Source organism: Emydura macquarii, unplaced genomic scaffold, assembly GCF_026122565.2.
Source record: "Emydura macquarii macquarii isolate MOO-44397 ecotype Brisbane River unplaced genomic scaffold, CSIRO-AGI_Emac_v2 contig_1363, whole genome shotgun sequence".
NCBI lineage: Eukaryota > Metazoa > Chordata > Testudines > Chelidae > Emydura > Emydura macquarii.
The window spans coordinates 18,723,541-18,744,019 of NW_027131500.1; the positions used below are offsets into that span (position 1 = coordinate 18,723,541).

General features: G+C 39.5%; 1 protein-coding gene across 2 annotated transcripts in view; it reads right to left on the reverse strand.

Moving 5' to 3' along the window:
• GUCY1A1 (guanylate cyclase 1 soluble subunit alpha 1) overlaps positions 1-10,233 on the reverse strand; it is a 49,276-nt gene extending 39,043 nt beyond the window's left edge. The window contains exons 1-2 of one of the 2 annotated variants that reach the window (XM_067551848.1): positions 10,094-10,233; positions 9,666-9,739 (exon numbers count right to left, since the gene is read on the reverse strand). The gene's annotated coding sequence lies outside the window, so the exon portion shown is untranslated. The remainder of the gene's footprint in view (positions 1-9,665; positions 9,740-10,093) is intronic. The other variant, XM_067551849.1, reaches the window with a different exon arrangement.
• Positions 10,234-20,479: the final 10,246 nt, after the last annotated feature.

The following is a 20,479-nucleotide window of genomic DNA, read 5'->3' on the forward strand; positions in this document are numbered from 1 at the left end:
TAGGCATCTCTCTCAACATTCTTGCTCTGTTAAGAATTTGCAGCCTCGCCTGCTGTACTAGAAGAGCTACACAGTGATCACTGGGAACAGTGGAAAATCCTATACATTGGTAGAAGTATTGACTTTAAGTATCATCTTTCCAATAGAGAGAGCCGTGTTGGCAGATATGGTGTCGGACAGGTTTGGGTGCTGGGGAGCTGCACTTCCCATGTAGATGATGCAAACTGTACCTGTCCCCAGCCCAATGTACTATAGTAAGCAAATGGTAAAGGGATATGTCCTACATCAGTATGTGCATAGTTTCTTTCTTCTTTATGTTTTATCTTTTGGAAGATTGTGCAGTTTTATCTTTTAATCTGGTGGGTTTAACTTCTTGCATTTGATAGATATTTTTCTCCATTTACTAAAGATAAAATCCACTTCAATGCCTCTCATCTACACAACTACTAATGCAGCTTTTTCTTTCACTTCCCCAAAAGCCAGTTCCCAGTACGTGCAGAATACTTCTACCTGCTTTCTCACATGTACAAAGAAACACAGTCACATCAGACTTCAGAAACAAACTACACGAGTGGCACTTCAGAAGCCAGTTAAAATTGCCTGCATTGTTTTTAAACCTCTCCATTGGCTTCCTTCAGCCTCCTTGTCCCTCCTTGCTGTCCTAATCACTTCCTCATCTCCTCTAACTCCACTTCACTTTGTTCCTAACCAAAATCTAGCCGCAACTGTAACAAGAGCAATCTTCTCCTTTCTAGTTCCTGCCACCAGAAACAGCAATCCGGTATCTCTCTGTCCGTCTCACTGACTATCTCTTTAAATCCTATATGAAAAGATACCTTTTATTGCTTCCCTTTACCTTTTAATTCCACTCATCTATTATTTAAAACTATAATTGTATTACTTAACACTACAAAGTGTTCTCAGAAAACGTTTGTGGAAAATCACTTTCCACTGCACTGTATTGACTAATGCTAAAGCAACACAGACATATTTTCTAATGCCTGTTTGTGCTCTTCTAAAGGAGTAATATCTACTATGTTAGTCTGCTCTAGTCATTGGATGCCTGTGGCTTGGAAAGAGATGATTTAATTACTTTTCTCTTAACTTTGGCTGGGCCTCCATGCAATCAATGTGTTTTTTATTTGGTCAACATATGCAAACTCTTTACTAGCTTTTGTTTAAACTGAAATGCTATTGGTTACCCTATTGTCTAGCTTCGGCTATGCTTCTTTGACTGAGAAAGTGTACCAATGTTACCTTGCACATGTTAGTTTTACTACTTTGTCTAGGTCTGCCATTGATTGTATTGCCATTGTTAAAACTTCTAACCAAACTCTGCTCTCGTCAATAATCTGTATACTATACCTGGATGTCCAGCAACTCTTTGTGTGAACTCTGAATTGTTTGTACTTTTAAACATTACCTTTAATAAAATTTATTAAATCTGTTTTTATTTGTATTAGTACTTAGAAGGCCCCGACTGAAGTCAGAGCCGTGTACAGACATATAGTAAAAGACAATACTTGCCCTGAAGAGCTTATAGTCTAAATAAATTAAACATATAAATATCAGGAGAAAAAGTATTATCATCCCCATTTTACAGATCGGAAACAGAAACACAGAGGAACCTGCCCAAGGGTACACTAGACATCCGTGTCAGAGCCAGGAATTTAATCTAGATTTCCTGAGTAGCGTAACCACATGACTATCCTTCCTTTCAGACCATTCTTCCTCTATGAGAATACCAAAATGTTTTCTTGAAAACCACACTGTAGATGTTAATAATGTTTGTGATTTCTCCTGACTGGGTCTTACAGCAGTGTCTGTGCCAAACCATAAATAAAGTTTCATTTCACCACATTTCAATTAGTGTAGCTTCTTTCAGAACATAAATCGAGGGATTTTGTACTTTTAGCACACTAAACAGACAATAGGAGAAATTATTTAGGCAAAACGGGAGCAGTTAAAAGTTGGGTTGACAACTTGACATATGTTCTCCAAATACATAGAAATCTGGCCATTTTTGGCAGTGAGAGTTAAATCAACTGGTCCTCCAACCAATGTTTTAGGGCTGCATAGATGTTAGTGAAACCACGAAGAGAGAATGTGACTGTATATTGTTCTGTTTTTTAATTGTGGAAATAATTACGCAAGAATGCAAAAGTAGTCATTTTTCCATGTAATAAAATGAAAATCTTGCTGAGGTATTCTGCAATCATAGACAGCTTTTCTCTACAGCTCTTCCATGTGTAAACATTTTCCGCATTTGATGCAGAGAGAAATCAACTTTCCCTGAACAAGATTTGTCAGTTTCCACCTGCATCAAACAATCCAAAATGAAATACAATGCTAAAATGAAAACTAATTTAAACACACATTTACCTTGGTCCCAATTAAAACACGCCCCACTACCACACAGTATATCCCTATACTACAGTTATTTCCTGTCCCTTGTATCTCAATAACCACTGTATTATAACCATTGTTATATGTCAGCTTTTTAGTAGCAACCCCTGATCTTCCAATGTCACAGATTCCATACATTTTACTGTAATCTCTCATATTGTGGTTGGTGGAGATTTCCATTCATAAATGTGCATTTAATATAATTGTCATTTCGGCTTTACACATGGAACCAACCGCAGAGAGAAAATAACTGGAGGACAGATTCCAAGCCTTTTCCTCATATTGACTAGTTTTTACTCCCACAGAATTTACTGGAATACTTGCATGAGTTGCGTTACACGAGAGTAAGCAGTGCAGATTCTGCCACCTTTCATCAAGTCTTTGAAACTGGCTTCCACCTCCCGTGATTGCATACATGCCCTGCTTTCTAAATCACTGTGTACTCAACTAAAGCACTCTCCCTGAGTTCCTCCCCTATAGGGGTGACCAATCTTTAACATAGGCTAGAGAGTGCCAATACACACAGCCACGAGTAAAGGGTGATGCATAGATGACACAGTCTCAAGAGGAGCACCAGGGGCCATTGTGCCTTAGAGACACCCTTTTGTGGCACAGTTCTTCAGGGTGTTGCTCCCTTTCTGCACATGGGGAGGGAGAAAGTTGCTGCATCCCCTAAAAAGATACAGTATAGTCACCCCATGCACCCAGACAAGGCACAAAATATGAGAGGTGAAGACAAGGCCCTCACACATGAAATGCCCTCCTGGGAATAATACATAAGGTCACTACCCTCTTCTTATTCATATCCATCCTCAAGGCTCACCTATGCTGTGACATCTACAAGAAACCATCCCAGCAGCATTGGCTAGAACAGTGTTTCCCCACCGGTGTGCCATCAGGCCTGAATAGCTGTGCCACGTAATTTTTTGAAAAACTACTTGAAGAGTTCCGGCTTGGCTCATGAATATTCATGAGTTCATTTGGAGACTATATGGTGGTGTGCCTCAGAATAATTGAAGGTATCAAGGTGTGCCATGGCAGAGAAAAGGCTGGGAACCACTGGGCTAGAATAAAGGAAAGTCGGAGAGTGCGGATCTTATTTATTAATTTAAAAAATCCTTCAAATGAGCCACAACTATCAAGTTATTCATATCGCTTGACTACGTAACAGTATGGATGTAATTCTGCTATTCTTCCTCTTCCGCATCCTGTCTTCAGTTAGATTGTAAACTTCTCCTGGCAGGTATTAAATCTTCATAGGGTACAGTATATGTATCTTTAGAGCATCCAGAACGATGGGTGATTGGGGCCTTTGGGTGCTAGTGCACTACAAACAAACAAACAGTAGGAACAGGGCCCTAAAAGAAAAATGTAATAAATTGAATTGAAGAGTTAATAAAAACAGGCTCCTAGTCAAGAATAAAAGTGATAAATGTCTCTATACAAAGGCAGAAATTTAAAGACAAAAATAGGTTAACTAGAATGACTTGCAGTGGACAAAGACATTGAGATAACAAGCATTATGGAGATCTGGGGAAAATGACAAAAGCTATTGGAATACTGTAATACCTAGTTACAAATTACATAAGATGAATAGACTAGGTTAAAGAGACTGGTAGTAATTGTACTTAAAGAATTCCATAGAATCCAGTGAGATAAAAAGGGAGTGGAGAGGACTATATGGACAAAACCCCAAGCTGTAAGAATGTAAATACATTAGTAGGGCTATACTCAATTGGCCTCCCAATCAAGAAAAAGAAATTGAGTAGCATTATGGAGAGATATCAAAGAGGCAGCAAAATCTAACAAAATGATAATAACGACAATAAACCCACATATAAACTGGTCTAAGGGTACAACAAGACAAGGTTCAGAGAAACAATTTCCCGACCACTTTAGTCATTGCTCCTTGAAACAGCTAGATCTAGAGCACACACACAATAGGAAAGGCTAATTTTGACTTAGTCTTAAGTAACACAGAGAAGCTAATTCAAGAAGTGACGGTAGCTGAGTCACTAAGTAATAGGGATCACAACATAATTAGGTTCACCATCCAAGAGACAGCTAGGGTGCCAAAAAGTAACGCAGTGTTGCTCAACTTTAGAAAGGGAAATTTCAGTAAAATGAGGTCAGTCAAAAAGGCCTTGTGACAGAGTGGGAGTAGCCCAAGGCTGGGTAACCACTCTGTGCACTTTTTCAGCATCCCGATATGGGCCAAATTGGAGAGAATTGTTTAGGACTGAGTAATTAACTAGTTAATAAGCTCACCAGCTGGGATGGTTAAATAAGAGACAGGGAAAGCAGGGGGTTGGAAAGAAGAGTAAAGAAGCCCATGATCTCAAAGAGATGAGAGCTTTTTCCTCCTTGTACCTGGAAGTGTAAGGAAAGTCTGATGCTGAGGGTACACAAAATAGTACAAAAACGTTGTAACCAAAGCACATGGTGGTGAATTTACTCAGGAGTGTGTGAAGACTGCTTTCAAGGTGAGATGCAAGATGTGGGGAAGCAGATCTTGTGACAAGCCCTACAGCTAAAAGTAAAGGAAGTAAAAAGCCTTAAAGGTGGCATGGAGATCTACTTTAAATAAACCACACAAAGACCCTAATATCAAATTAAAAATAAGAGCAACTGCCAGCAGGCTCAGTTGTTAAATATAATCCTCTACCCTCTTCCAAAAAATAAACACTTTTATAGGGTGAAATTAATCCAAGGGTTCAGGGCCTGTACAAGACTAATAATTTTAAAGCCTAAATCTTATTATGGAGCTGAAATGGTGCACAGGACCTTGTGTGGGCTCTCTGCCCTGAGATGAAATTTACCCCTAGAGAGCAGCACTGTTCTGACTTAGACTATGATGCAGTGAAGCATTTCACTTTGTTTTCCTTAGGTGAAAAAAATCCCACTGCATCACATAATGCTGGATGTCAGATTGATCTACCATCTAGAAATTGTTACCAGAAAATGCAAAACAAAGCAAAAGCTCCTACAAACCCCACATTTTGAAGAATGAAGATGTATATAATACACATTATGTGAAATAAAGGAGGAACCAAGAATGTCTAAAGAACACTAGTTGTGTGTCTCAGAATGACAAATCCCTGATTAGCAGGAGCAACAACATTGGATAACAGCACATTACTTAATCAGTGGTAATCAATAGCTGTGCAGCATGTATAAGAGACTTCATTAGAGATGATAACACAGTCTCTTCAATTGCTTCATATTAGCAGAGGTAATAAACAAGAATTTAAAACTAATACTATAAACTCTTGGACGCAGCAAATTCTTGAGTCCTTACTAAGGCAAAACAACCGAAGACTTCAGAGTTTAGGCCCCTGTATAGGAAAACCTGATGTATGTGCTTAAATCCATCCCTGTTCAAGACAGCACTTGCACATCTGCTGGATTTTAAGAATGTGCTTAAGTTTCAATAGAATTTTAAAGTTGTGTGTGTGTGAAGCTCTGTACTCAAAGGATGGATGCTTTCCTGAATGGAGACTTTAGCACTAAATATTATTTTGAAGTATCACATTTATCTAATAAGTATGATTCTGTACCATTGGTACAAATAACCCATTTAAAACTTACTAGAACTCTCCATTTTATAACCACATCAGCTTATTGAATATCTGCTAAAAGGAAACTTCAAATGTTACATTAAATAGCTCATTTTTTTGTCCTTTAAATATTATTTGGTGCAAAACATCAATATAATGCTAAACAACTCAATAAATGAAATATTGTCATAACTATTTAGACAATGGTTTGAAAAGTGATGGTAGAAAGGAATGTATGATTAGCAACAAAAAAAGTTAGCATTTCTTAACTCAGTTTTGAGTTGCTAATAAAATATGCAACATGAAACCTAAAAATTTCTAAATGTCAACATTGTAAAATTCCACAAAACATACCTTAATTCAGTTTCTAATAAACCTTTCCAATAAACCAGTTACAAATATTTTAAAGGCTTGTATTATTACATTCTGAAGCTGTTTTCAAAAAAATTGTTTGTGTATATGATGGATGAATACAAACTTGCTGTATCTCTGCAAAAGCTGCAAGACCCTGTCAAATTATATCTGCCTTATGAAGACCAATGAATTTCTTTAATTCCTTTCCTTGTAGTTAATTTTAGACTAGCATTCTATTTGTTTCCCAAGGTTTCAAAATTTTGAGATAATTATTTTATAGAATAAATTCCAAAATAACATTTCAGATCCAGTTTTTAACAAAACACAAAAATTATATTAACACAATTACACGTTTTATTTGTTTCTGGTTGGTTTGTATTTACAGTTTTATTACAATATTTCAAGTGCAAGGCATATGTATATATAATGTCTGTTACCTTCTATTCCATTACATAAGTTTTGATTGCCTTCCTGATGTGTCAAGATTATTCAATACTCTGTTTGATCACATAAGAATTCTTCTGTTGCCCTAGCGATATCTACATCAGGCGTTAGACAGGCCTAGTGACGTCTCTCAATGTATGGACAGACAATTAATCAAATATTACTGTGAGTAAGAGTAATGGACTTTTTCCTTCATGTATTTCCTCTTTACCAGTGGGACACAACCATTAATATTATTCTTTGATGTCCTTTATTCTTTTTGTCAAAACTTTTAGCTATGTCTGCATATGTGTTTAAAATATCTAAGTTAGTGGTAGAATAGATGCAGAGCCACTTTATCAGCAAAGTCAAAAAGGAGGTATAAAATAATCACTGCACAACATCCTAACATTCTGTGGTGGTATTTGCTTCATGATGTTGCATATCACAATCATTACAGACTGACAATGTCGTGAGATAAATCTCAAAAACATATTTCCTCTCTCTTTCCTCCTCACCTTCCCTGGCTGCATGTGATCAGAGAAAATTCAATAATTGTTTTGCTTTCCTGACATAGTGGATCCCGATGGCCCCCCAACCAGCCCAGTTTACCAGTACTGCACATGCTACCTCATATTTATCTAGGGGTTCATCTTATGATTGGTAAACAGAATGCTGATCAGAGAGCTACAGAATCCACAGCCATATATACAGCCCTGCCAAGCCACAGGCTGATTTAAGAACTCCTATATAGTAAACTGAATTTCCCACTAAGTGTATTTATATCACATTTGAATGGCACAACCCAGCATGTTTGCTTAGTTTTTTCAGTTGATTTCAAGCAGAAATTTCTGTTACTGAAATCCCTGTTTGTCTTGTGCTGTCAAAATTGCTGTCCCTAATACTGGAAAAATAAGTATCATCTTTTGCTCAGTTTAATTTACATGTCCCTTCACCTCTATTTTCAGCAATTTGGGGGATGATCCCCTATTCCTAACTCAAGAAAACCACCTAATGACTTCTATGGAAGTTTTTGTCTGAGCAAATAATTTTAGATTAGGGTTAAGGCATTTAGAGTTACTAAAATCCCACATTGTTCATTGCCTAACTAATGTAATGAATAAACAAACTCCTACATCTTGTTTTGTTATGACTTTTACATTTTCTTATGAAGAACTTCTTTAAATCATTCTATAACTGCAGAATTGAAAGTCTTTGTGAGCATATATGCTGTTTTCCTCAACAAAAAAGTACAATATCTGTCAAATCTTAATTCTGACTAGACTAACCAAATGTAACCCATAGATCAACAAAAGCCTAATGCAAGCATCACACAGTGACACAAGCCACTGATGTGTGCCTTAATGCTCATTTTTTATTAATGTTGCATCTCTGGTTAAGACTTTTCCTGCTGTTAATTCAGTTACGGCACATAGAAAGCCATCTCAGTTCATACTCAGACCAAACAGCCACCTCTGAAAATACAGCCATCTTAGGAACAGAAATGCCTCAGCTTGATAGAGTACTGTACATAAGATGTATAAAACTACTCCTTCATATTGGAGAGAAGCTTTTTCAAGTGTCTCAAGTGTTTATACATTCAACTGATTTTTAAAAAGTAACTAAGTCTTATGTTAGTCTTGAATTACTGCCAGTGAAGCAGAAAGAACTCCATCAACCCACAAAGAAACTATGAGCATATATTGTAGTCATAAACAATTTTTAAATTAAAAATAGTGAGGCTAAGAATCAGCAGAAAACATTTTAGTAATAATGATTATAAAACAGTTTTTGGATTTCATTTCTTAAGATAAAATATACAATAAAATGTACAAAATTGAATAGTGTAAAATTAGATATAATATAAAATAATTATGTTGACTAAATCCAATTTTTGTTCATTTTATTTTATATATAAATTTAGGAAAAACATGCAGGAAACCATGGATAAGAATGAGATAGTTAACCAATCTGATTTAAGTAACTTGATATCTATCAGTTGGTGAGGCCTTTTTAAAAGGCAAAATGTACAAAGCTCCAATAAGTGCACATCGTATCTGAAAATGCGTGGAGTTTATTTCACATATTAAATTGAAATATTCATAAGCCACATCTATGTGGACTCCTGTTGGATTTTCCTGTACATTTGTCCGTGAGATAGTCCTGGGCCCGGGGTAAGCAAAGAGCGTTACAAATCGTCATTTTGTCAGATAGCCTAGTTTCTCACGTCCCGTACGGTACAGGCCACGGCGTTAAGAGTTACACATTTCTTTGCAGAGCGATGAATCCTGAACCGTGATGCATGCGCGCAACATAAATGTATCCGTGTGCAACACTGAATACCCCGCTCGGTCACTGCACTTAGCCTAGTCCAGCTGCCGCTGTGGGAAAGAAGCGAGCGGTGGCTGCGGGCCGGGATGTGGGGAAGCCCCCAGGGCCGGGACTCTCCCCCCGGGAGCTCAACCTGGGATCAGCGCCGGAGGCTGCTGCTGCTGCTGGCGCGTCTGCAACATTCCCACGAGCAACTGAACTCGGCTCAGCCCATTCGGGAGCCTGAGCGCGTGGAACCGACCCGGCTCCTTCCTTCCCACGAACCTGAGCGGTGCCGCTCAGCCGCTGCCAGCGAGCCGGGAGCTGCTTCTCGCCCTGCAGCCCTGACCCGCCTCTCCCGGCTGCTGCGGCCGCCTCCCGCCCCGCTCAGGAGCGTGGGAACCAGCCTGGCTCTGGGCTGCAGCGCGGAGCGGCCGGGCGGGGAGATCCCGGCGGGGGAAGGGGCCACAGACCGCCCAGGGCAAGATCCCGGCTGCTGCCGCGGGGACAGCGGGGCAAGGGCCGCGCCGGGCTCGGGGACAGTCGGTCGGCGATGAGGGGCAGGGGGCGGAGGGCTGCCGGTGTCTCTCGCGGCGCTGGGGGGGCGACACTTACTTGATGTCCTCCCAAACCGCGGGGCCGTAATTCCGGATCACCAGCAGCTCCAGGGCGTGATTGACGAACCCGTACTGCGGAGAGGGGGCGGAGGGGGGAGCGGGTCAGTCGCCGGGGTGCGAACAGCAAAGGCGGGGGGAATCAGGCTGCACCCGCCCTGGGGGGTGGGGGGCTGAGACCCTTCCCAGCGCTGTTCAGGGTCCCCGCTGCTCCTGGCGGTGGGGGGGGAGGTAACACCCAGACACCCCCTAGCCACCTGTTTCCACCCCACCTCACCTGCTGCTGCACAAGAGCCACGGAGCTCGGCGAGCGGGACCCCGGCGCCCCGCCCCCAGCCCCGGCTTCTGGTGCAGTCCCGGAGTTTGAGGCCGTCCCCCCCACGGAGACAGACTCGCGCGCCTCGCCTCACCGAAACTGCCTCCGCTCACCATAGCGCTGCGCTGCCCTCCTGCTTGGCCCCGCGCAGGGGCTCTGGGGTCGGCGCCGCTCTGCTCCCAGATCTTCTAGCCCCGGCAAACTCAGGTTTGAAACGTGGATTTGGCCGGCGCACTGCAGCCGCTCCTCCTGTCCCCTCCCTCCGCACACACTCTGCGGCAGGTGGGGCCTCCCCCAGGCCCAATCAGGCCCGTGCTAAGCAGGGCTGCAAGGGAGGGGGAGAGGCGAGAGCCCGAGACGAAGAGGGAGGGCAGGCGGGAAGAGGGAGCGAGCTGGGAAACAAGAGGCTCAGCGAGGAAGAAGGTGGGCTAGGAACAATTTCCCAAGGGTCCGGGTGGACTCTCCATCGGTGGTGGCAATTTTAAAATCAGGTTGGGAAGTTTTTTTCCTTGCAGAGATGCTCCGGGAATGATGTTGGGGATGGTCTGTGGCCTGTGTTGTGCAGGTGGACAGGCCAGACGAGTTGAGCCCCTTTGGCCTTGGTAGCTGTGGGCCCATGTTTTAGGTGGGCTGGCTCGCAGACTTAAACAGATAGAGAGCCCTGAGGAGAGGCCCAGGCAGGGCAGGGCTGATCAAGGGATCTGTAGTTAAGGTGGCCCAGTGCTTCCAATTATAAGACCCTGTTTTCAGTTGCTGTTAACATCGAACTTTAACTCTGAAATTTGCCATGCCAATCGTGGGCCTCAGGCTGGATTTTCAGCAAAAATGGTACATCTATTCCCAAGAATGAAATTAGAGAAAAAATACATTGTTAAAAAAGTCTTACAACTATTTTCTTGGGATGTTCTAGCACCTCCAATGTTTTGGAGCAGGGACTTGGAATTTGTGGGGTGGTGGCCATGGGGGGGAGGGGGGGTGGTCACCCTGGTATCAGCAATATACCTTTTCCTGTCCCTGTGAAAATCCACCCAAATTTGGCCAAGTCATAAGCCTTTGAAAAATATTGGTTCACATGGCATATTGAACATGTGTTAGAGTGTGGCAGCTAAATACTCCACAGATTCGATCTGTGTTGAGAATGCACCAACTCAGAGTTGCAGAGGCTGAGCAGGACTTTCCCTGCAATTGCTCTCAGCTGCCATGGCACCAGACACCAGAACTGAGAGCAGGAAGACTCTATCTCTTCTCAGTGCACAAACTTAATTCTTGCATTTCCTACCTTTTGAGTGCTTGGCTTTGCAACCTTAACATTCTTTTAATATACTGTTCAGTGTAATTATTAATGATACATCTAGGTGCTCATGGCACTTCATAGGCAAATACAATGCCAAGTTCTCACACCAAGGAATTTACAATTAAATTAAGTATTACACAGCAAAGAGTGACAATAACAAATGGAGGGAGAAGGGGACAGGGGAGGCAACAAAAGTGATGACAGACCCTGCATTTTTTGGAGACCACGTTAAACCCAGCTTAAGAGCTAAAAGATGTATTGCAAAGTGGAGGGTAATTTAACTTTAAAATACATACAAAATAGATATTGACTTTCTCTGCCTCCTGGATATATTATTATTGTTTCATTTGCCTATGAAATAGGAAAATGTAAGCATATGGTAAATAGACTTCCATTGACGTCTCTTATTAAAATTATATTAAATTCAAAGGAGTTTTGGATGGTTTACATGCCTCCAGTTGAATTTGCCCCTTTCTGAGTACTGTTAAATCACGTTTGCCAGAGCTGATATATCCCTGAGGCTCAGAAATGTATTTCTGTAGAACACATTTATTGCCCGGGGATGTACCGCATTTCAAAATGGTAGATATTTTACATTTTATTTCCTTCCCATATTCTTCTTTAAGGCTTTCATCCCTGTTGATTCTTCAAATTATAGAAGACTATATTGTCAGTTTATTCAGTGGGCCTGATTCACCACTGTGTTACTCCAGTTTTATGCTAGTACTGGGTGATGCAGAGATAAATCAGTCCTAGTGTATTTTTCAGGGACAATACCTAAACTTTTCATTTAAGTATGATTTTTGCAAAGGGTGTTTCCTCCCATTGCTTAAGGTTATTGAAGATAATTTTTGTTTAAATGGGAGACAAATATATAGACTCCCCATTCCTTCATATAGTATATTTATAAGCATGCACATCCTTGAGGCCCATGGTTTACAAGAATTGAAGGAAATTTTTTGCAGGAGTTCCTTGTTAAAATGTTGTCCCATTGACGGTTGCCTAGATTTACTATGTTCCCGCTGAAGGTTAACTCTGCATACTCTGCTGAAATACTTTAAAAAAAAAAAAAAAAAAGATCTTATGGCAATATACCTCAGGGAATCATGGATGATATTGCAGCAGCTCTAACAGCATAGTACATATGCAGGACTATTCCCTCTTTTTGCAGTGGAGTGGTACACTGGTTTTACCAGACATCTCCTGCTATTTTATTTCCTGCAGAAACTCCTCCTGCAATTCTGACTGGCCTCCTTCCCCTCATTTGCAGCCAGCAGGTAGGTGGTTTCTCTCAGTCCTAGGGCCTTTTGGGTTTTTTTTGTTTTTTCCCAATCTGCTTTTAGTGCTGAGCACTATTGACTATTTATCAGTCCAGGAAACGACAGCTGGCAAAAGGGCAGATTTCTTTCACTGTAAGCCCATGTTTAGGGAGCTGTCTGCATAAAGTACAAATTCCAGCTTGGTTAATTCAAACTCATCAAAATTCATCCTGTAATTTCAGTTGCTACGCCATTCTTCACTTCCTGTCCTGAACCAGTTGTTGAGAAACCTTTGTCATGTTGTTGTGTTTCTAAACTAAGGTGACCAGACAACCTGATGTTATCAGGACCATCCTGATATTAGGGGCTTTGTCTTATATACACAACTATCTCTCACACCTCCCCCCGCCCCCAAAAGGTGTCCCAGTTTTTCACACTTGTTATCTGGTCACCCTATTCTAAACATTGCCATTTTCACCCTCTGGTGTGCAAAGTGATTCCTATATGTACAGTCAGATAGTAAAGGATCTATTTGTAGGAAAGGCGGTATACATATGCAATATCAGTCATTCATTCCTTTAATACATTTCTTCTATTCAGAGGAAAACACACACATAACATTAAACACTGGAGGGAAAAACTGGCATTTAGGCAGCATGACCCTCCCAGAGTAATTTCTACATTTTTTGATGTTTCACTTATATTGTAAAGTGTGTTGATTTTAGGAAGAATTAATTTATTCCTACATGCCTCAGTACTAAGAAAGATGTATCATAGCACACTACTATACTAATACACTTCCTACATAAATCCCCAACATCACTTTAATGGAATCCAGTTATGAAATCTGTTGATCTGGGATAAAGAAATATGACATTCATATCTTAGTAGGTCAATTCATCTGGCAGTCTAGAGTAACAGAATATTAGAGATCGCTAGTAAGATTGTGCACAACAAATTTTGGATGTCTCATTGAATATCTCAGTTCTCTGATCTTCTCATTTAAATAAACCTCATAATTACACTTGACCAATTTCATTTTCCCTTTGGGGCAGACACTCAGTGCTTATACCCTACCTAATACAATGGGTAGGCAATCTTTTTTCAGGCCAAATAAATAGTAATAATAAGATCCAACTTGCTACATACACAATCTCTCAGGTTCCTACTAATACAACCACTCACGGAAACATTCTTGAACAATGTTTTGAAAATTCTCCTTTGGACAACGTTTTATGAACATCTGGATCTGCTCTTCATTGTGTGGGAAAATGTTACAAGTGGTTAAATGGACTCTATTCCAAAAATCTGTCCATGTCAAAAGAATATGGAACACAGAACTAATTCTTTTCCATTCAGAAGACTAGATCATTATTTGGAACGATATTAGATTGACTTCAGCTTTGCAATCATTCTGATTTATACACATAAAGGCTCCAATCCTACGCCTATTAAAATCAATGGCAAATTCCTGTTGACAACACTGAAGAGGATTGGGTCTCATATTCTCAACATTTACTATTGGACTAGATCACCTGATCATTTAGGCCTTGATGTTGATATCCTTGTTCATGCTGAGGCAAAGTCAATGGGACTACTTGGGGAGTAAACTGCTTCTTAACGAGAGCAAAGGAATTATCATTAACAGAGTCTGGCCCTTAATAGATACTAGTGAATGCTGGAAATGCCTGAATACAACAGCTACTTTCATACATGCTACAGGACTGCTAGGACTGATTTGGTTTTTTGCCTGGAAACTGAGCTGAGAAAAACATGTGAAGCCCTCAAGCAAAGTGTGTAGTTTAGTTTTAATCAATGTTAAGAAGTACCTGGTAGCTATCATTTGAGCTATATTTGAGCTCACATTTTTAGTCAGAAAAGTAATCATCAAATTCTGGAAATCCAGCTCAGTGTCCACAGTTATGGAAAAGTTAGTGACTAGTTGCTACTGAAATTCTTTTATATTATTCTTATGGGAAAAAAATACAAGAGTCTCCAACCAGAAAACATTCCCTTACATGACTAGTTCCTACACATGCAAGAAGTCCAGTTTTCTTTAATGGGACTATTCATCTGAGTGACAGCTACTCTCATGAGTAAGTGTTTGCAGCATCAGCCCCACCCTGTACTTATTTTTATACATAAGGGCTCATCTATTTCTACTTCTCTTTTCTTCATCACATACAGTATTTTTCTTTACTTTCTCTCTCCTTCTTTTCCTCCTTTACCTTTTTCTCTCTCATCTCTTTTCCTTTGCCTGGATTCACTCATCTCTCTTTTCCCCCATCTTTGCTTGTCTTGAAATATTAATGTCAATTGAATCCTTTTCTTTTTGCCCTGCTCCTAGAACCTCTCTTCTCCTGACATGCCTTACATACAACATGGAAGTGGAGGAACAGGAAATCACAAACAAAGGAACCAGCGGAGTGCTCTGAAGCAGCAGAGCAACCTCTGCAATGTAGAAAAATGGAATAGCTACTATGGTCTGCTATTTGAAGCCCTATGCATCAGATCAGGCCCCCAGTTGAGCAGTAATTGATATTGTGTATTTGTAAGGTCAATCCCCAAACAGCCACATGTTTAATTGACCTAAGACTGACTATGGCTGAGGGAGCATCATCTGTAAGTTTTCTGGCTTTTGTGGATTTAATACATTGAGCTTGGTTTGCTCTAATGTGTGATGATAGTTATTTGTACTTACTGCACCTATTCTAAAAACTTCTAAAGTGGTTTTCAAAATGTCATGTCAATACCAGAATACTTCCATTTTTATCATTTTAAGCAGGAACATTTGTCATTTCCCCTTTCCGCTACAATTGCATTTAATCACAAAGAACTCATTTTAGCAGTATGTATTATCCTGTAATGAGTCTGACATCCCTTTTTATTCTATAGACCTTTCCATTCTACTACCTGAGTGTGCCTATGATCATATTCATTATATGAAATCAGTACTAAGTAACCATTACTATTATACTATATTTATTAAATACAGTACAGTCTGAATTTTGAATCTTTAGATGTGATATTAAGAAGACAAAAGGAATGGGGTCAAACGGGGTTAAAATAATGACTAGAGACAGAATATGGAAGAGAGAGAGGAAGTGAGTTCTGAACAATTGGGGCCAAAAGAGGAAATAGGTGATAGTAAGAAGTGGCAATAGAAGAATGAATCCTGGTAAGAAATGTCTGAACAGTAAGAAGGGAGTAATCATATTGCTTGAGTGGTTTCATTCTTTCACCAGTGAGGCCTTGTCTACATGCTGGGTTTTTTTGTGGAATCTCCCACGGTTGCATTACCAAAAGTGCAGCTCCCCATGGCTACAGGAATATCCAGTGGTAAAAGTAAAAATGTACTGTCTACATTTGTCTCCCCCTAATTGCTGCTAGCAGTGGAGTTGCACCAGTCAAAATGCAAGAGTGGGAAGTTCCCTTAAAAAGGGTTAGAGCACATGCAACTTGAAAGGTCACCCGGGTATTGGTCAGTTGCTCATCTGCCCTGAGGAGTTCTACAGAATTCTGTTCTATTTTCTCAACTGTTCAACCGGTATGTGAGACTGCTGGGGGAGACACTGAGTTGACTTGTGCTATAGTGTCATCGGTATGTAGATGGCACACATATCTATGTCTCATTTTCATCAGACCCAGACTTTAATTTCTCATTTCCTTGACTGACCTTGGATTTTGATGGAAGAATATTTCATCATTTGAAGAGACTAAATAGGTTTTGCAGTATGAGTATCTCTAAAATACACAGGATCCAGATGAGAACTACAATGTAGTCATAGCTACTCCTCTACAGCAAGACAAGGCAGAGAGCACAGAGAAGAGAGTGTGCTGGTTTTTCAAACAGTGGGAGAGTTTGTGTAACTTGGACTCTTGTTGCACAGCTTTTCTTTAGGTGGAAGAGTCCAAAGAGAATGAAGTTTTTTTATGTGAAGGTTTTTTTTTAAAAAAAGAAAGTTTATTTAGCAGTGTTAACAATATACGTTTGCAGAGTTTAGTCAATGACAATAAGCCCTGAGTTGCTAAGAAGGGATAGGGAAATAAATGCTGTCCACATCTGATTCTTCAGGATACTGATTCAAAGGAGAGTACCAGCCAGTGAAAGCAATACTTTCCACAGTAATAATCTTTCTACAAATATCTGAGGGGAGAAAACAAAGCAGCCTAATAAAGAATTATATCATGAGAATGACAAATTAAATCAAAAGGGGAAAAGTTAGGAAAATAAAAACCAGAGGTTGAAATGGAATTCACAGCAGTCATCAGGAGCTCAGTACTGGTAATGCTATATAATAAAGTGCTCTTAAAAAGGATGCAAAAGTGGACAGTCTACCATTCCAATTAAACAGGTAAGAGAATACCCCCTTTTGCACTTGCAGTTGCTCTCAGTGGGTTTTAAATTGCTCTGCTTTGCTCCTATTGAAGGACTAAAGTTAAAGTAGACCTGCCACTAACTAATTCAAATTGAGTGGCTATGCTATTGAACTAGGGAAATACATTATCAACAAGTTTTTAACGTTTCTGTTGATACTGTCAACCTGATGAGCATTAACTTGGAGATGAAAGATCCTGATAAAGCTATTACAGCAATTTTGCATCACTGGACTATGCATCTTTAAAGGTGAGAAAAACATCTCCAACGTCTAAATATCACTGAGAGCAGATATTCCTATCTGAATAGCACTTAATCACCTGCAGGTACCCTCAGTAAATTGAGTCACCTCAGTGACTTGCTATTAACAGAAGTCTTTGCTATTAAGTGCTATTAGGCTTAATATGGTTTTCTAGGAAGCACCCCAGCGAAGCAGATTTCCAGGTTAAACACATCACAAGTAGGTGGAGTGTAAGGTACATGACCATTTGTGTTACATTTTCTTTTGTATTTTTTTTGACACTGTAAATTGTCAACCAGAAAAAGCTAGAAGCACAAACACAGTCCAACAAAGAAACATGTGCCTTTTATATTTCCCTCCAGTATACTAAAATATATAAATACAGCCACTAGACACACAGGAATAGCCTGTAACAGAACCACAGACTCCATTACATCAAAAAAAAAAATCACTACAACAACACTGAAGATAGTTTTATTATTATAGTCTATTCTGGTCTTTTTAAATTTGATTTCTTGGTCCACAGGCTTAATAGGCTTTTATGCACATAATTAAATATGGAAAAAATGTTTCAGAATCCCGGAGAAATGGTTCCAGAAAAATGTCGACCTGTCCTTTTTTTAAGAAAAGAGTTTAATAAGCACTGGAATTAAGACGTAATTCTTTTACTCTGTAAATTGTGTCCTGGAACTGGTGACTCATCTCTTTGTCCCTTCGATAATACTGGGCTGGTGACAGCATGTAAAATGTAGTTAGAAAGGCCTGACGTGAGGAGGCAGGGGTCTGTTTCAGACCCCAGGCCAGACTTGCATAATGCTTATCCTTCTATGCCAAGTCAAAGTCAAGTTTATTAATAGCAACTTAGCCATAGGCCAATGCACCAAAAATTAAATTTTATTGGCAATTTTATTTAAAACTGAATCCAAATTTTAGAATATTAAAATACATATAAATACAAATTTAAAAGAACATAAAACCAATTACATCATGTGTAATCACCATGACACTTGCCTTTTCTTTATTTTAGCAGCTGACCATGCAAATAATGCAATCACTGGCATCCCAGCTACATTGTCAGTTCCTAATAAATATTCTATTTTCTGAGAGAAAAAGGCATCCCTTTGACCTCAAGTGGCAACACAAACTACAGTATAATAATGGGGTAGGTCTTCTACCTGCCCAGAGCCATTTCTCAATGCCACTGTAGCAGACTTCTAAGTAAGCTGACTACATAGATTGAAAATGGAGAGCTATAAAGGCCCTCCTTACCTTGTTATTAGAAAAAAACTGTCTAAATAACTGGCATATCCATGAGTCTTTTTAGCAAGGAGGAACCAAGGAGATTTGTAATGGGAACAACTGCCATTAATATAATCTAATCTAAACTTGATTAGGGATGTGACATTTTTAAACTTAAATCCAATCATTTCCTATTCCGAGAGGCCTAGAGAATGCAAAGAATTCTGAACATACTCTAACCATGGACATTTACAATAAAAAGCCTGACCGAGCTGTTCCTTTAAACATATCCTTGGTAAATGTTGTGGACGCATACTATGAATGGAAAGCCAAAATTTGATAGCACAGCATTGCACTTTAGATAGAATAGAAGTCTTGCCTGTCTCAGCTCTAAGAAGAGCAACTGGGGTATTATTTGGGAGACCAAGAATCTTTCTAAGTAATTTGTTGTGGATCACTTCCAATCCCCTGTGAGCATTGCATCCCCATATTTCTGTGCCACGCAAAATTTGGCATACCTTGGCCTCAATCACTTTAAGGGCTGGTGCAATTAAGTTGCCCCTATGAGTCCAGGTGAAATGTAACACAACTTGCATGGAATTTGAGGCCTTCTCTTTTGTCATCTGAATGTGTTTATCCCACAACCCATTTTGTGGGAACCAGATGCCCAGGTAGGGGAGACAACTAACTTGTTCAATATATTGCCCATCAATCCTCCATTTATGCAAGCTCTGGCTTTGACTAAAAATAATTACTTTAATTTTGGAGTAATTTATCCAAAGGCCCTCTTGTTGACAGTATGAATTAAATTAATTTAATAAATGCTTCAGTCCCATGATGTTTGTGATAATAGAACCATATTGTCTGCATATAATAAAATAGACACAGGGTAATCCTTAATTTTAGGTAGAAAATACTGATCCCCTTGTAATACTAAAACAACATCATTAATATAACCGTTAAAAAGAAAAGGGGCCAAAAAGCAGCCCAGTCCTTTGTAATAGGAATTAAATCAGTTAGTTTACCAGCCAAGCCTGTCCTAATCTTGGCCTCTGTTTGCCTGTGGAGAGCTCTTAAAAGAAAAGGTAACCAATGGTCTATTCAGTGGTCTCCACTTTGCCCCTCAGATGTTCTCTATCAATATAACCAATTTTAGACCAACAAAAGCTGCATACAGTTTTCCCACCTTGACAGGGATACATTTGTAGATCAAAAAAGAGAATAAAACAATTATTTGTAGTGGAGCAGCCATTTAGAAAACAGCTTGTTCTTCAGCAAGTAATTTTCTATTTTCTGCCCAATCGTCTAATCTCTGCAAAAGATACTGAGTATACATTTTTTAAGACAATGTCCAATAAAATGATTGTGTAGTAATTATCTAGGACTTTTCTATCCCCATTTTTATACAGTGGAATAATGATACTGATAGACCACCATGAGGGAAAACTCCCTGTAGTATTTATATTGGAGGAAAGTTTAGCCACAACAAGTGTCCATCATCAATATTCTCCTTAAATACTTTCACAGAGAAGAAATCCTCTTCGGAGGCTTTATTACTACATTGATTGATTACAAATTTAACTTCTTTACTAGATACCAAAGACCATTCTGGAAGTGAACAGGGAATGGAGGCTACCAGAGCTGATCATACCAAAAAGTTAATACATAATGGAATATCATTATAGAATGCAAACAATATTTCTCCCAAGTATACTTGAGGATCAGTGTTTCAATACTACTCCTAATCCTCTCGGAGCCCAATGCCAAAAACATTTCCAAAAATATACCAAATTTATCATTTTGGTAGCAGACTCAAATTCCTTTCACAGTGCCATACAAAGTTTCAACTTTTTCTTTCCCACCAACATTTTATAAAGCTTTTTATAATTAACTAGCTTTTGGATGGAATCCTGTAAACTATCCTTCCTGACCTACCTTGGCATAATTGGTTGCTGTTTTTAAACAATCTGCATCATACCAAATTCTTTTATTTTTCCACAGGTAAGAATAGCCCTTTTTGGTAGTCAGCTCAACCTGTCATTTTTGTATAATGTCATTAAAGACATTAAGAAATAGACTCGTTAAGAT